This window comes from Mobula birostris, chromosome 6 (genome assembly GCF_030028105.1).
Source record: "Mobula birostris isolate sMobBir1 chromosome 6, sMobBir1.hap1, whole genome shotgun sequence".
Classification (NCBI taxonomy): domain Eukaryota; kingdom Metazoa; phylum Chordata; class Chondrichthyes; order Myliobatiformes; family Myliobatidae; genus Mobula; species Mobula birostris.
Window position 1 is genome coordinate 22640186 of NC_092375.1, and position 18762 is coordinate 22658947.

Sequence of the window (18762 nt, forward strand, 5' to 3'; positions counted from 1 at the left end):
CAAGGTCCACAAATAAGTATACCCCCAATAACCATTCAACCAATCAATGTGGCATGAAATGAACTGGATATTGATGATGCGTGTAATTGGTTTTCATTATATCCAGTATCTTAATTCATGCTTTTGATTAAATGACATCCTTGCACAATTTTGTGCAACCTTGCACAACTTCTATTTTTTTTTTAAAGAGTTTATGTTTTTATGACATGCCCTGTGAGATGATATAATAACTTCACGGCCTGAGCCTGTGATACATCAAAACACAGAATAATGGCAGTGAAGAAATTTATCCAACCTTCTGCAGCATCAAACGACAGATGAATTATGTCAATGGGAAGGAACAAGCTGTCGATGTTTTGGGCTGAGACCCTTCATCAGGACCTGATTTCCTGCTGAAGGGCCTAGGCCCACAGTGTCGTATGTCTATTCCTTTCCACAGATGCTGCCTGACCAGCTGAGTTCTTCCAGCATCTTGTGTGCGTTACACTGGACTTCCAGCATCAGCAGAAACTTTTGTTTTCAAGTATGTCAACTTACCAAAATGGGGGTAAAATCAGTTAATTACAGTGTGGATTAATTGCTTTCACTGAGCTGTTGTATAAATAGGATCCATTTTCGCTGCAAATTTGAAGGCTGAGCCCTGCAGTCAGCAGCCAGTCTGGAAGCTGTGCTTTCAAGTAAAAGGAACCCAGGTCACCATTCAAAGAATTTTACAGCAGCTTTCGGCCAGTGGTTGTTCTTAAAACAGATTGGCCAAGAATTTCCTTTGCATACTGTGCAAAATGTTCCTCTTTGCAAAGGTATTGAATCCAAAACCCAGTAGTTAAGGTTTTTATGGATTAAAGAGTTTGTTAAGTTTGTTCCTAATACGTTCTAAGCATGATATGTAATTGCAAATAGGCTGGCAGATATGTGCGATGTGAGAGATAATATACTTGTTAGCATTGTCTAAAATTTCATATAACATGTATCTGCAGATGATGCAAGCCACTCACACAGAATAAGGTCTTAATTGGACAATTGAGGTTTCCTTCTGCTTAAAATGTTTGCACCATTGACTACTTCGCTCACAACTGCACCCAAGCTGAGCATTGGTATGATTCCCAACCAGGCAAATAGGTTCCTGACCCTTGAAACTTTGACCTTACTGGAGTTCACTCACCTCAATACTGAACTGCACACACAAAATGCTGGAGGAACTCAGCAGGCCAGGCAGCATCTTGTAAATGTAAACAGGATACTTGGTAGTGTGGAGGAGCAGAGGGATCTGGGGGTACATGTCCACAGATCCCTGAAAGTTGCCTCACAGGTGAATAGGGTAGTTAAGAAAGCTTATGGTGTGTTAGCTTTCATAAGTCAAGGGATAGAGTTTAAGAGTCGCGATGTAATGAGGCAGCTCAATAAAACTCTGGTTAGGCCACAATTGGAGTACTGTGTCCAGTTCTGGTCGCCTCACTATAAGAAGGATGTGCAAGCATTGGAAAGGGTACAGAGGAGATTTACCAGGATGCTGCCTGGTTTAGAGAGTATGCATTATGATCAGAGATTAAGGGAGCTAGGGCTTTACTCTTTGGAGAGGAGGATGAGAGGAGACATGACAGAGGTGTACAAGATATTAAGAGGAATAGATAGAGTGGATAGCCAGCACCTCTTCCCCAGGGCACCACTGCTCAATACAAGAGGACATGGCTTTAAGATAAGGCGTGGGAAGTTCAAGGAGGATATTAGAGGAAGGTTTTTTACTCAGAGAGTGGTTGGCGCGTGGAATGCACTGCCTGAGTCAGTGGTGGAGGCAGATACACTAGTGAAGCTACTAGACAGGTATATGGAGAAATTTAAGGTGGGAGGTTATATGGGAGGCAGGGTTTGAGGGTCGGCACAACATTGTGGGCCGAAGGGCCTGTACCGTGCTGTACTATTCTATATCTGTGGGAAAAAGTACAGTTGTCATTTTGGGCTGAAACCCTTCAGTAGGACTGAAGGAAAAAATCTGAGGAGAAGATTTAAAAGGTGGGGGAGAGGGGAGAGAGAAACACCAGGTGATAGGTGAAATCTGAAGGGGAGGGATGAAGTAAAGAGCTGGGAAGTTGATTGGTGAAAAAGACTGAAGGCCATGGAAGAAAGAAAAAGGGCAGAGGAGCACCAGAGGGAGGTGATGGGCGGGCAAGGAGATAAGGTGAGGGAGGGAAAAGGGAATAGAAAATGCTGAAGGAGGGTAGGGTTTGAGGGCCTACAACCTATGGACTCACTTTCAAGGACTCTACAACTCATGAATCTACATTGACTATCTATCTATTTTTGCTTTTCGCATTTGCACAGCTTGACCTATTTTGCATATTGGCTATTGTAAGTCTTTATGTGTTGTTTTTCATTGACTCTGTGGTATTTCTTTGTTCTGCTGTGATTGCTGTCAAAAATGAATCTCAGTAGTATACAGTGACATATACGTAATAAACATTGATAATATATTTACTTCGAGAGTTTGAATCACAACTAAATCTGCCAAAGCATTGATCGCAGTCCAATCCTTAAAGTGCTGACTTCCCTTGTGTCCTGCACCCCAATGTTGATGTCTTCTGACTCCCACCATCATCTCTCTCAGCCCTCACAGGCTGTGACCCTTCCAAAGCTGCCATTGTGGAGAAATGTGCACGGTGTTGGCTGCAAACCCTTAGCTTTGTGTATTGGATGTTGCTCCTCGGACACTGCACAGGAAACCGGTGTAAACTGTGCACATTGCCAGTTCTATGCACCCATGGATGTCCGGGAGGATTTCTGGTTCATTACCTGGCCATGAAACATTACTGTGGGTGGATCTGTGACTGCCTTTCATTAATTGCAGTAAGTATTCATTAGCTGTAGAGTGTGTTAGACATCCTGTGATCTATATAAAGGCAAATCTGTTCTCTGTAGCGCCATTAATGAGACGTTACATGAAGGTAATGGCAGGGTTTATTTGTCAAATAGCAGAAAGAAACTGAGGAACTGAAAGTTAAGGAAAAGGAGGGAAGGTGAGGAGCTTTACAGGATGGTGAAACTGAGGCAGGGTGGAGGCTGGTGGAGGGAGGGAGGGAAATGGTGAAGGGAGTGAGTCAAGATGGTGCTGACAACACATAGCGATGTTCTGTGGGCCGGTCACAAAACATCTAGGCATACCTCTTCTGAAGTACTATCTCTGCAATCTGTATCCTTTAAGTAACTTACCTTTAAACTATCTAAACGAACTAGAAACTTTCACGATATATTCTGAAGGACTTAGTGCACTTAACCCTTAGGAATGCAGGTACGGGAGGAGGGGGTGGGGGGGATTTGTATTTCACGATAAACTCTTCATCATACTCAGATGTAGCGCTTTTGCCTCACTCTTGTTCCATTGATCCGGATCATCTTACGATTAAGTGCCACCTGTTCTACTTACTAAGAGAGTTCTCCTCTGTGATCCTGAATGCAGTTTATGTACGTCCAAAGGCCAATGTTAAGCAAACACTTGAGACAGTCAGTACCGCGATTAGCAAACAAGAAATAGCCTACTTCAAGCAACACACATCAAAGTTGCTGGTGAACGCAGCAGGCCAGGCAGCGCCTCTAGGAAGAGGTACAGTCGACATTTCAGGCTGAGACCCTTCCTGACGAAGGGTCTCGGCCTGAAATGTCGACTGTACCTCTTCCTGGAGATGCTGCCCGGTCTGCTGCATTCACCAGCAACTTTGATGTGTGTTGCTTGAATTTCCAGCATCTGCAGAATTGCTCATGTTAGCCTACTTCAATCAGGCTTGCATGAAGAAACACCTGCTCAATTATCATCAACATATTACCTGCAGCACCAAGGGTCCCGCACACTCGGCCATTGCTATACTGTTTCATCGCTAGAATGAATTTTGGGGCATCTGATCGTCTGGCTGTCCTAGTCCTCCTAGTCCTACTTGCATACAGGCAGAGACTAAAGAGCGAGGCTCCAGAAGTAAGGACAATGAAGAGGTGGTCACAGGAGGCAGAGGAGCGGCTATGGGACTGCTTTGACTCACTAGACTGGACCATGTTCAAAGACTCAACATAGCATTCAACCAAATACGCCAAGCTTGTCAGTCATGGACAAGTGTGTCCTCACAAAACCATTTAGTCTTCTTCAGCCCTGGATGAAACAAAGGATCCGCAATCTGCTGAGGACCAGGTCAGTGGTGTTCAGGTCTGACGACCAAGTGAAAAACAAGAGGTCCAGGTATGAACTCTGGAAAACCTTCTCACATCCGAATTGGCAACTGGAATATCAGGATCATGCTCAACAGCTGTGACAGGGCTTCAGTGCTCTCACCTCCGACAAAGTAAAACCAAGCAGCAAGGTTTCACTGCCAGATCAATTGCTTAATACCTTTTATGCTCACTTTGGCCAACAAAACATGGAGAAAACTTCACCACCTCCCACTGCCATGAGCTGAGAAGTGAGAGCATCCTTCACGAGGGTGAAGCCATGGCAAACATCTGGCCCAGATGGGGTAGCTGGTTGAGTGCTGAAGATCTGTGCTGGTCAACTGCCTGGAGCACTCACCAATTACTTTAAGCTCTCACTTTGGCAGTCTGAAGTACTTAACTGCTTCACAGTTTCAATTATACCACCTGCCCAAGAAGAATATGTTAACCTGTTTCAATGACTATCATCCAGTAGCACTTACACTACAAGGATGAAATGCTTTGAGAGTTTGGTGATGAAACATATCAACTCCTGCCTGAGAAGTGACTTGGATCTGCTCCAATTTGACTACCATCACAACATGTCAACAGTAGATGCCATTTCATTAGCTGTTCACTCAACAATGGAACATCTGGACAGTTAAGATGCATACATCAGGAAACTCTTCACTGACTACAGTTTGGTGTTCAATACCATCATCCCCTCAAACTAATCAATAAACTCTAAGACCTTGGCCTCAATACTTCCTTGTGGAAATGGATTCCGGACTTCCTCACTTACAGACCCCAATCAGTATGGATTGGCAACAACATGTCCTTCACAATCTCCATCAATGCAGGTACATCACAAGTATGTGTGCTAAGCCCCCTGATCTGCTTGCTTTATACCTATAACTATGAGGTTAAGCACAGCTCCAAAGTCCTATTTAAGTTTGCTGACGACACTGCTGTTGGCTGAGTCAAAGGTGGTGACAAATCAGCATACAGGAGGGAGATTGAAAATCTGGCTGAGTGGTGCCACAACAACAACCTCTCACTCAATGGGAGCAAGACCAAAGAGCTGATTTTTGACCAGGAGAGGGAAGCCAGAGGTCCATGAGCCAGTCCTCATCGGAGGATCAGAGGTGGAGAGGGTCAGCAACCTTAAATTCCTCTGTATTGTCATTTCAGGAGACCAGCATGTAAGTGCAATTATGAGGAAAGCTCTACTTTCTTAGAAGTTTGTTAAGATTCCATGTTATTTAAAACTTTGACAAACTTCTATAGGTGTTTAGTGGAGGGTATACTGATTGGTTGCATCATGGCCTGGTATGAAACACCAATTCCCTTCAACTGAAAAGCCCACAGAAAGAAATAGATACAGCTCAGTCCATCATGGGTAAAGCCCTCCCCACAATTGAACACAAATGTTGCAGCAAAGTAACATTCATCATCAGTGGCTTTCACCATCCAGGCCTTGCTCTCTTCTCACAACTGCCATCAGAAAGGAGATCCAGGAGCCTCAGTACCCACACCTCCAGGTTCAGGAATAGTCATTATCCCTCAACCATCAGGCTCTTGAATCAGAGGGGATAAATTTGTTCATCCCAACACAGAACTGTTCCCATGACCTCTGGATTCACTTTCAAGGACTCTTCATCTCCTTATTTATTGTTTAGATATTTATTATCATTACTTTGATTGTTTTATTTGTCTTTTTGCATTTGCACAGTTTGTTGCTTTTTGCACATTGGTTGTTGGTCCATCTCGTTAGGTGTGGTGTTTCATTGATTCTACTGTGTTTCTTTGTAATTGCTGCGACTGTCTGCAAGAAAATCTCGGTTGTATATGATGACGTATATGTACTTTGATAATAAATTTATTTTGAAATTTGAGAGGAGACACAAAATTCTGCAGGCACTGGAAACTTTGACCAATACACACAAAATGCTGGAGGAACTCAGCAGGTCAAGCAGCATCTATGGAGGGGAATGAACAATCAATGTTTCAGGCAGAGTCTTAATAAAGGGTCTTGGCCCAAACCGTTAACTGTTGATTTCCCTCTGTAGATGCCGCCTGACCAGTTGAGTTCCTTCAGTGTTTTGTGGGTGTTGCTTGTGCAAAGATATTAAGGGAGAGGGAGAAAGGGAGAGGGAGAAGCAGGGAGGGATGCTGGTGAAGTAAATCTTGTAGCAGAGGAATGAAGGGAGGGTTGTGGGAGAGGGAAGGAAGGTAATGATGAAGAAAAGAGGGGGGGTAGTGACTGAGATCCTGAAAACGTGTTGGTAGGGGGATAAGGACTGAAATGACACACTGAGCACCCCACCTCCACAAATTATCTGATGTTGAAAATTAATATTGTTTGGAGCCACATAACCTTTATTAATATTTAGAATTCTGAAGGAACATTACAGAAGAAATGAATCTGTGACTTTAAAGTGCACTTGGAGATAAAACTCTGAACAGTTGGAATTGTCACATTTCACACTGAATAGCAAAATGTTCTGGGTCATTGTGAGGTGGAAAAATGCCAAATAAGTCCACGTTTTCTCTCTCTTGCCACTACCCCTCAGGTTTCCATGGAAACCCTCTGCATCATCTCAATCCATATCCATAGGAATTTCCAGACAAATGAGGGATGGAATCATTATTCCTGAGTCTAACTATCTTCTCTAAATTTCTCAGAAGAGATGAGTGGCCACACACATTGAGAAAGGGAAAGGAGAGGTAGCATGCATGGGAGATATTTCAGCTTCAGACCATGGTGCATGGCCACAAGGAAGGTCAAACAGATGGACTGCACCTCAGTGTTCTGAAGGAGGTAGCTGAAGAGATTGTGGAGGCATTCACAATGATCTTCTAAAAATCACTAGATCCTGGCATGGCTCTGGAGGACTAGAAGATTGCAACTGTTACTCTTCAAGGAGGGAGGGAAGCAGAAGAAAGGAAATTATAGACCAGTGTCCTGTCCTGTACACTTCCTGGCCTGTGTTTTCCTCTTTAACCTGTGTTGCAGTTTACCAAGACACCTGCAATTATCCTTCCATTCCCAACACCTGCTGGGGACTGCTTAAAAACAAGGCCACTCCCACTGCCACTCTCCCTCTCCGCAAACAGTGCTACCACACCACACATTACCTTTCTTTCCTCCCCTTTACCTTAATTCTAGTTTAATACCTTTTGTTTGTAATTCCTGTTGTGGCCTGACTCCTTTGCGTCACTTCCTGAGAGCCGAGGTTGTAACATTATGTTACAGCCTTGGCTCTTAGGAACTAACATCAGTTAGCCTGATCTCAGTGGTTGAGAAGATGTTGGAGTTGATTGTCAAGGATGTGGTTTTGGGGTACTTGGAGGCACATGGTAAAGTAAGTCAAAGTCATCATGGTTCTTAAGGGAAAATTTAGCCTGATAAATCTGTTGGAATTCTTTGAGGAAATAATAAGCAGAATAGACAAAGGAGAATTGGTGGATGTTGTGTACTTGACAAGATGCCGCACATGAAGATGCTTAGAAAGATAAGAACCCATGGAAAGATGCTATTATGTATAGAGCTTTGGCTGATTGGTGGGAGGCAATGAGTGGGAATAAAGGGAGCATTTTCTGATTGGCTGCTGGTGACCAGTGGTGTTCTGCAAAGATGGGTGTTGGGACCACTTTTTTATGTTAAATGTCAATGATGCGGATGAAGGAATTGATGACTTTGTGGCTAAGTTTGTGGATAATATGAAGATAATTGTGGGGGCAGGTACTGTTGAGGAAACAGGGAGGCTACAGATGGACTTAAACAGATTAGGAGAATGGACGAAGAGGTGACAGATGGAATACAGTGTCAGGAAGTATATGGCCATGCACTTTGGTAGAAGGAATAAGAGCGTAGACTATTTAATAAATGGAAAGTTCAAGAATCTGAGATCAAAGCCACTTGAGAGTCCTTGTGCAAGATTCCCTAAAGGTTAACTAGCAGTTTGAGACTGTAGTGAGGAAGGCAAATGTGATGTCAGCATTCATTTTGAGAGGACTAGAGTATAAAAACAAGGATGTAATGCTGAGGCTTTATAAGGCGCTAGTGAGGAGGTAGTTTTGGGCCGCTTACCTAAGAAAGGATGTGCTGACATTGGTGAGGGTTCAAAAGAGGTTCACAAAAATGATTCTGGGAATGGAAGGCTTGTCATGTGAGAAGCATTTGAGCTCCAGCCTGTAGTCACTGGAAGTTAGAAGAATAAGGGGGAATCTATGTGAAACCTATTGAATGTTGAGAGGCCTAGGATAGAGTGGATGTGGAGAGGATGTTTCCTATAGTGGTGGAGTCTAGCACCAGAGGGCACAGACTCAGAATAGAGGGATGTCCATTTGAAGCAGAGATGAAGAGGAATTTGTTTAGCCGGATGGTGGTGAACCTGTGGAGTTCATTGCCACAGGTGACTGTGGAGGCCAGGCCATTGGGTATATCTAAGGTGAAGTTTGATAGATTCCTAATTGATGGGCTAATTCTGCTTCCAACTCTTATGGTCTTATAGCCTTATAACCTCCTTGATTAGAAGCGGCCATTGGGCATTATTCAGTTCATCACGATCAAACTGAAAAAGGTCCAAGGGTAAAATGCCTTTCTCTTGTTCTTTTGGACTGTGATTGGCTTCCATCCAGCCCAACAGTTGAAAAATTAGTCACACTGAGGATTAGTCAAGGGATGTTTCCTTGTGTCACCACACATTCCAGCACCAACGTGGCATGCCCACCACGTTCAGCAAAACAATACAACCAACAGCTGGTAGATGATAGGTGGAACTGGATAATGAAGAAATGAAGGGTAGTTGAAACTACGTGGGAGAGGATAAAGAGTTTTGGCAATGAGGCTGTGTGAATGGGAAAGATAGATAGGGAAAGAGAAATCAAGTGGTTGTGGGTGTAGGTTACCTACAGAGCTTGGGCAGGCCTGTTCCTTATGGGGTTCCCAGGTTGGCTCAGTTCCTTCTGTTACGCTATGTGTCCTGTGATGAGGCCTCCAGCTGTTTCCCATTCACATATCCATATTTCAGAATTCTATCCGTGAAGCCAAATGCAGCTGGCATACTTTTAAAGGTCACAAATACATTCTCCACAGGTAGTTACATTTGTGTGCCGAATCTCATGACTCAGAACCTGATTTATGTTGTGCATTGATTACATTCCACAATTAATTCTACTCTTCAAATCAGTAACTGTACAATGTGCCTGATATTTCAAACTATTTCATCTTTCCAGTTTGAGCCACGTATCCTTAATTTTATATATCTTTGTGTAAAACAGTGTAGGTATTGAGAAATACTCCAGTTTTAATTGTCGATGTCTATATTGTTCTAGTGGAGGCAGTGCATTGGGGTGATCTATTTTGTTACTGGGACTCAAGATTCAAAATTCAGATTTATTTATCACATACACATCAAAACATACAGTGAAATATGTTGTTTGTGTTACCAATCAACATACTCGAGGATATGCTGGAGCAGCCTGCAAGTGTCGCTAGCATAGCATGCCCACAACGCTTGGTAGAACAACATAGAGCACAACCAAACAGAACACAAGCAAAACACACAATGTGCTAGAAGAGCTCAGCAGGTCAGGTAGCATCTATGGATGGGGATAAACAGTCGATGTTTTGGGCTGAGACCCTTCATCAACTGTTTATTCCCATCCAATAATGCTGCCTGACCTGCTGAGCTCCTCCAGCCCATTGTATGTATTGCTCTAGATTTCCAGCATCTGCCATACCTCTTGTGTCTATAGAACACAAACAACAGCAACAAAACAAGCCCTCCCATCTACCCATGCATCAATCCCAGTTCAGTACAGGCCTTCCTTGTCCTCCAGCAGACTCAGATTTGCAGACATTGAGTTTTGACTTCTCCAGCCAACTCGCAGAGACCCACAGACTCGGAGCTCCTCAACGGACCTCAACTTCCAGACTTCTAGGTACATCTAGATCAAGCAGAGTCTGGGGTTCCTTCTCTGCTGCCTATCCACTATGATTTTGGTCAGGTCACTGAATGTTGAGAGCAAATTTCCTCATTGGTATAAATCTATCTCACACAGCATCCCACAAGTTCTCTTTCACATGTTTTTAAACTTATGTGTTTAATCCTCTATGGTGAACTGGCTTCAGGGCAAGACAACCATTGGCCGCCCACAACTGTGCTACAAGGAGGCCTGCAAGTGGGAGATCAACATCCAGTCCTGGAACATGCAGCTGACCACACCGGATGGAGAAGCACCCTAAAACAACACCTTAAGTCGGCCAAGGAGAAGAAATGCTGCATCTCCAGCAGAACTGAGATCACTTATAGACGTAACCTACGCATTAGACACTGCACCAGCAACGTGGGTAGCTAGGACACAACATCCATAGCTGACCTTGATCAGTGGAGGGCCACTTCATTCATTCAAGGGACATGGATTTTACTGGCAATGGCAGCATTTTCTAACTCTAATATCTCTTAAAATAAGAAAGCTTAATAGAGCCAACCCCATAGGTGGGTCCCAAGTCACACATTGGACTGACCAGTTAAGGATGGCAGGTTTCCATTGTGGGCATGAACTGAGGGAGAAACAGGGCTTGTTTTTCTGCTGTTTTTTCTGTTTCATTGTGTTCTGTGTTATTCTGCTGGGCATTGTGGGAATGCTACAGTAGTGTGTGTGACACTTGCAGGCTCGGGTGTGTTGGGCGTTAATGCAAGCGACGCCTTCCATTCTATATTTCAACGTACATGTGACAAATAAACTCAAACGATTTCTTCCTTTGAAACATACTAATGAACCTTTTACCTGCACTTCATTTTCTCTGTAATGGTTAGGCTCCACTCTGCATTGTTACTATTTTACCTTATTCTATCTCAGTACAGTGATAGTACAGTGATCTGACCGGTATGAACAGTACACATGACCAACTCTTCACTGCCATGTGGGAATAGAAAGGAATCACCAGACCAAAGGTGGCTTTTTGCAGTAATCCAACCATTTCACCCTCACCACCGCTGAGAGAGGCTATTTAAGTTCCGGATTTAATACTCATTTAAATCCCCCACCTGCCGTGGATGGATTTGAACTCATGCTTCAGGATCAATGATCCAGAACTCAGGCAACGACTTCAGTAACATCTCAGAAATCTGCAATGAATCTGTAGCGCTTCATTCTGACATTAAAAATTTCCAGTTCCACAGCAATGTTATTGAAGTGTTTCGAAGAAGTGTTCTTGTGCCAAATCCGTTACTGCTAGTCAAAAGCAGACAGTAGCAACATGTTCAGTGGCGTTATAATTCAAAACTGCATCATCCAATGGATTCAAGCCAACTCATTTCTAAACAAAACCCTCTGGGAACCTAAAGGACTTATCAAGATTTTATTTTTTTTCCCTTCAGCTAAACTCAGTAACATTTCAGAGGAAATAATCAATTCTCACTTAGTACTTTCACTCTGAGACTTGAACTGGAACCTAATTAGGTGTTTAAGGGCTCAAGTGGGCCACAGTACCAGTAGTGTTTCCATTTCTTCTGCTTATGGATATGTCGCCTAATGCAAAATGTAAAATAGCCGGAACAAGTGGTTGTCTTGGTTTGGTTAGTTCAATGTCAGAAGGCAAGCTCTTATTACATCTTTCCTAAATAATGGCATTCACCATCCTTGAACAGTGTGCATTGATCAAGTATGTTAGAATACAGGACATTGTGGGTTAATTCAGCCCTCTCCCCAGTCTCAGTCACTTGCAATTGGTGGTTATATTTTGGAACACGAACCAGCTCTAGCGTTAGGGTCATAAGACTGATTAACAATTTCCATCCAATCATAAGTCCATAAAGATACAGGAGCAGAATTAGGCCATTTGACCCATCGAGTCTGCTCTGCCATTTCATCATGGCTGATCCATTTTCCTCTCAGACCCAATCTCCTGCCTTCCCCCCCCATATCCTTTCCTGCCCTGACCAATCAAGAATCTATCAGCCTCTACCTTAAACATACATAAAGACTTGGCCTCCACGGCTGCCTGTGGCAATGAATTCCACAGATTCACCACTCTCTGGCTGGAAAAAATCCTCCTCATCTCCATTCTTAAAAGAATGCCGCTCTATTTTGAGGCTGTCCTCTGGTCTTAGACAATCTCACCATAGGAAACATCCACTCTATCAAGGCCTGTTCGATAGGTTTCAATTAGGTCACCCCTCATTCTTCTAAATTCCAGTGAGTACAGGCCAGAGTCATCAAATGCTCTTCATATGACAAGCCATTCAATCCTGGAATCATCCTTGTAAACCTCCTTTGAACCCTCTCCAGTTTCAGCACATCCTTTCTAAAATAATGTGTCCTCTTGAAATGAATGCGAACATCTCACTTGCCTTCCTTACCACAGACTCAACCTGCAAATTAACCTTTAGGGAATTCTGCACAAGGACTTCCATATCCCTTTGCACCTCAGTTTTTGTATTTTCTCTCCATTTAGAAAATAGTCTACCCTTTCATTTCTTCTACCAAAGTGCATGGCCATACACTTCCCTTCTGTAGCTTCCCCATTCCCTCAAAACTACCTGTTCCTCCATCTATCTTCGTATCATCTGCAAACTTTGCAACAAAGCCATCAATTCCATCATCCAAATCATTGACCTATGACATAAAAAGATTCAGCCCCAACACAGACCCCTGTGGAACATCACTAGTCACTGGCAGCTAGCCTGAAAAGGCTCCCTTTATTCCCACTTTTGGACTCCTGACAATCAGCCACTGCTTTATCCATGCTAGAATTTTTCCTGTAATATCATGGGCTCATACCTTGTTAAGCAGCCTTATGTGTGGCACCTTATCAAAGGCCTTCTGAAAATCCAAGTACACAACATCAACTGATTCTCTTTTGTCTATCCTACTTGTTATTTTTTCAAAGAATTCCAACAGATTCGTTAGGCAAGATTTTCTTGAGGAAACATTGCTGACTACGGCTTATTTTATCATGTGCCTCTAAGTACCCTGAAACCACATCCTTATCAATATCTTCCACTGAGGTCAGACTAACGGGCCTATAATTTTATTTCTTCTGCCTCTTTCCCTTCTTGAAGAGTGGAGTGATATTTGTAATTTTCCAGTCTTCTGGAACCATCCCAGAATCTAGTGATTATTGAAAGATCATTACTAGTGTCTTCACAGTCTCTTTCAGAACCCTGGGGTGTACACCATCTGGTCCAGGTGATTTATCTACCTTGAGTTCCCCAAGAACCTTCTCTCTGGCAATGGTAACTTCAGACACTTCATGGCCGCTGACACCTGGAACTTCCACCATTCTGCTAGTGTTTTCTGCAGTGAAGACTGATACAAAATACAAACGTACTTATTCAGTTCGTCTGCCATTACCTTGTCCCCCATTACTACCTCTCCAACATTGCTTTCCAATATCCACTCTCGCCTCTCTTTTACACTTTATGTATCTGAAGAAACTTTTGGTATCCTCTTTAGTATTATTGGTAAGCTTATTTTCATATTTGATTTTTACCTTCATGACTTTTTTTTTTTAAGTTGACTTCTGTTGGTATTTAAAAGCTTCCCAATCCCCTAACTTCCCAATGATTTTTGCACTACTATACGCCCTCTCTTTGGCTTTTATGTGGGCTTTGGCTTCCCTTGTTAGAAATGGTTGTTCATCTTTCCTTTTAGAATACTTATTCTTCTTTGGGATGTATACATCCTATGCCTTCTGAATTGCTTCCAGAAATTCCAGCCATTGCTGCTTTGTCATTATCCCTGCCAGTGTTCTTTTCCACTCAATTCTGGCCAACTCCTGTCCAATGCCCATGTAATTTCTTTTACTTCCAATCCTTGGCTGAGATACTCTAACAAACCAGCATGTCTCTCTGATTTTCTATGCATTTGCTGATTACATTCCCGGTTTGCTAAGTTGAACGGCAATATGTTAAGGGAGAGACTGGCCAGATTTATTCCTTGGAACATAGGAGTCACCCCATAGAACTGTTTAAAATTTTGTGAGGCATAGTTAGTGTGGATGGTATTATTCTTTTTCCAAGGGCAGGGGAGCCTAAAACTAATGGGTAAAAAGTAGGTTTTGGGTGAGGGGATAGATTTAAAGGGGACCTAAGGGGTAATGTTTTCACACAGAGGGAATCAGAATCATAAACAGTCAGGCTTATTATTACTGATAAATGCCCTGAAATTTGATGTTTTGTGGCAGTACAGTACAAGCCATAAAAAATTACTGTAAATTACAAAATAAATTAGCAGTGCAAAGAATGAATAATGAGGTAGAAATGAAGTATTGCGTACATGGAGCAAGCTGCCAGACAAAGTGATTGAAGCAGGTACAATAGAATCAATCAAGAAACATTTGGGCAGGTACATGGAGCTGTGGGGTTTAGAGGGAAGATAGGCTGAATGCAGGAAAGTGGGTCTGGATGGGCAGAATGGCTTGTATTATTCATCATCATTATGTGCCCTGTCTGACGACATGGGTGACCACGGGTATTCTTGGCATACTTTTTTTTATATATAAACAGAAGTGGTTTGGCATTGCCTTCTTCTGGGCAGTGACTTTACAAGACGGGTGACCCCAGCTATTATCAATACACTTCAGAGTCAGTGGTCGCATAACTAGGACTTGTGATGTGCACCAGCTGCTCCCACAACCAACCATCACCTGCTCACACGGCTTTACGTGTCCCTGATCAAGTGGTTAAGCAGGTGCTATACCTTACCCAAGGGGTACCTGCAGGCTCGTGGAGGGAAGGAGCATCTTATACCTCCCTTGGTAGAGACGCACCTCCAGCCCACCACTCATACGATTATTAAATACTTTAATTTTCTGCTCAGCGATAACACCTTCACTCTAAGAATACGAGCATGTGCAATCTATCCTGGTAATACCAGTGCCATACCGAAAGAGCACTGCACGGTTTGGAGATCCAGCTTTCAACTGAGCAGTGAAACCAAATCTCTAGGAGCTCCTTCAGGTCCCAGAACAAGCAAATCAACTTTGAAGAACAGGGAACTTACCACCACTTTCTGGAAAACATTCAACTCACTAATTGCTCACTATTCTTTATGGGAGCCTGCTGTGTATTGTGGCTGCCAGACTTCTTACCTTCTCATAGTGACTGTGCTTGAGAATTACTCCTGTGGCTGTGAGGCCTTCCGAACATCCAGTGGTTATGAGAATTCCCATTATCCAAAGTTTATTATTTCTGCCTTCTGTGTTAATAGTCTGGGAGAACTTCAGCAGTGTTTCCTCATTGCAATGTGCCTCTTGGGAATAAGACTTTGTACCGTAGAATGTCTGTGCCAAGAAATGGTGCTGCATTAAGCTTTGCTTCAGTGAAGCAAGTCACAGCAGTTCAGAAATAATCTAATTCATTAAAAAAGCACTAAGACGCCAAAAAACCTACAAATATTCATTGTATAATTATTTGCATTAGACAGATATAGTTCAGACTTTTCACACATTCATTTTACTCATATGTCTCTAGTTCCATAGATGTTATTGCCCATCCTGAACTCTGCTTTATGCAAGGGCTGTTTCAGGGGCCAGCCAACTATTAATCACCCTGATGCAGGGCTAGGGGCCACACCTAGACTAAACTGGAATATAAAAATGAGCAGAATTAGTCCATTCAGCCCCTTGGAGTCTGCTCCACCATTCCATCATGGCTGATTTACTATCCCTCTCAACCCCATTTTCTTGCCTTCTCCCCAGATGCCCTTCCTAATCAAGAACCTATCACCTCTACTTTAATGACTAGGCCTCCACAGCCATCTGTGGCAATGAATTACACAGATTCACCACCCTCTGCTATAGAAATTCCTCATCTCTGTTCTAAAGGGACATCCTTTTTTGAGGCTGTGGCCTCCGATCCTAGACTCACCCACAACAGGAAACATCCTCTCCAGATCCAGTCTATTTCTCCAGATTGAGCAGGATAACTGACTTCTCTCACTGAACAGTACCTGTAAGGTTTTTTGATAACATCCTTGCATCTCTAATGCTCTCTATTACTGATCAAGGTTTTCCACTGAGACACAAAAGACAGCAGATGCTGGAATCTGGAGCATCAAACTTTGAGGAACTCCGTGGGTAGGCAGCATCTGTGGGAGGAAATGACTTCTGGATGGTCCAGGTCAAAACCCTGCACCAGGACTGAGCAACACACAAAATACTAGAGGAACTCAGCAGGCCAGGCAACATCTATAGAAATGACATTTCAGGCCAGGGCCCTGCAGCTGGACTGGAAAGGAAGAGAGAAGACACCAGAACAAAATGGTGGGGCAGGGTAGGGTAGGGAAGGAGGAGGAGGATAGCTAGAAGGTGACAAGTGGGTGGGAAAGGTAGGAAATTGGAGAGGAAGGAACCTGATTGGAGAGGAGAGTGGACCATGGGAGAAAGGAAAGGAGGAGGTGATAGGCAGGTGAGAAGAGGCAAGAGGCCAGAGCCCAGAACGGGGAATAGAAGGGAGAGGGAGAGAATTTTTTTTTTTTTTTTTTAAAACCAGAAGGAGAAATTGATATTCATGCCATGAGGTTGGAGGCTACCCAAATGGAATATAAAGTGTTGTTCTCCCACCCAGAGGGTGGCCTCATCTTTGTACTAGAGGAGGCCATGGACTGACATGTTGGAACAGGAAGGGGAAAATCGGAATCAAAATGTTTAGCTACCAGAAAGCTCCGCTTTTGACAGATGGAGCAGAGGTGCTCAATGAAGTAGGCCCCCATTTACAACAGGTTTCACCAATGTAGATGGAGCCACATTGGAAGCTGGACACAATAGACAACCCCAGGAGGACTGAGAGTGGAGAGGCAAGATAGCCAGCACAGAGAAGGGAACAGAAGAATTGTATAGCAATAGGTGGACTAAGGAGGGGTGTGAGAGGACAGGCAGGAAGTGTCAGGTAGGGGAGGGGAGGTGAGGTTTGGTAGAGTTGGAAAACAGCAGCAGCTGTATAATAGATAGAAGGAGCACAAGTTTAGAAAACAAAAGATGGAATAAGGCTGGGGGGAGTGTGAAAATGGGAGATAGCAGATGGAGAGAGACAAGTAGAAACAAAGTGCTATACAATCACACTCAACTCAAGCCACTCCCTATCCATTTCATCCACAGAGGCTGCAGGACAAATCATAGAATATTATTGACAGAGTCTCCAGATTTAACAAACCCAGAACTGGCAGCTACTCTAGCCAAAGTCTGATCCTACCAACCAGGGTCAGAGTGTTTCTGGAGAATGGTGCAGATCACTTGAGCCACATTATCATGTCTGCCTACAATTGTCCCTAGTAGGCCCACGCAGTTCACAGGTAATCATACTCTCCCAGGTTCATGAAAGCTCAATCATACTGTAACAAGAGAGCTATGGGTGGCAGTGAACCCAAATTCAGAGTCAGGTCAAGAATTAACTCAAACACAAAATAAACAAGGCAACCCAAACAAAATCCAAAGCCTAAAACATAGTGCTAGAAATGGAAAACTTACCATCAGCACTGAGTGCCTGTCTGTCTGTCTGTATCTTGTTTTACAGCGGTTGGCATCCAGCTTAATGGTGCATTACCGCCACCCTCTGCTCCAGAATGTGCACTAGACATACATTCTAAATCCCTTCACCCAATCATACACACACACACACACACCTACACTTCACCCTCCCATCTTTGACCATCCTAGTATCCTATTCCTGTTTATTCATCATATTCTATAAAAAACCCCTGTACCCCTTAAAAATGCTAAAAATACCCGGACTTATGCTCTCTCACCCATGCCCAGCAACCCTTTTAATGTGAATTCCTGCATCCCCAACTCCCTTAATTTATTTCTCATCATCTCTCTCTGTATCGCATACTTCCTGCAACTCAGAACTACATGTCCTACTGACTCCTCTTCCTGACATTCCTCACACAATCCTGTCTGGTGTTTCCCTATCATTTTCAATGTTTTGTTTAATGCACAATGCCCCAGCCTTAACCTAGTCCACACAATTTCCTCTCTTCTGTTTCCATTACCTAGCCTAGTAACTGCAACACTCTTTTGTATTTGATATAAATGCCTCCCTTTCCCCTCCCTGTCCCATCTTTCTTGCCACATTCGGTTGACTTTTTCCCAGATTACACACTTAACCTCTGCTTTACTGATACTAATGTGCATTTTCACATTTTCTTTCTCTAATGCCCTCTTTGCCAACTCATCCACCCTCTCATTCCCTTTCACCCCTACATGTGCTGGAACCCATAGAAATTTTACCTGACCTCCCTGATTTGCTATCCTTGTAACTAACTGAAGGACTTCATAAAGTACATCTTGCCGACTGTTTGTGTGAAAAGACCTTAAACTTGCTAGAACGGAGGATGAATCTGAACATATCAATGCTTTGACTTGTCTGGCTTTCTGCACCCATTGCAACGCAACCAACACTGCCAGCATCTCCACTGTAAACACTCCTAACTTATTAGATGTTCTTCTGCTGATTCCAATTTCTTTTGCTGGTATGACCACCCCAAACCCTGTCACTCCTGTTGCAAGTTCCTTCGCACCATCCGTATAAATGTGAGTATAATCTCTAAACTTTTCCATCACATGACAGTTAAATGCATTTA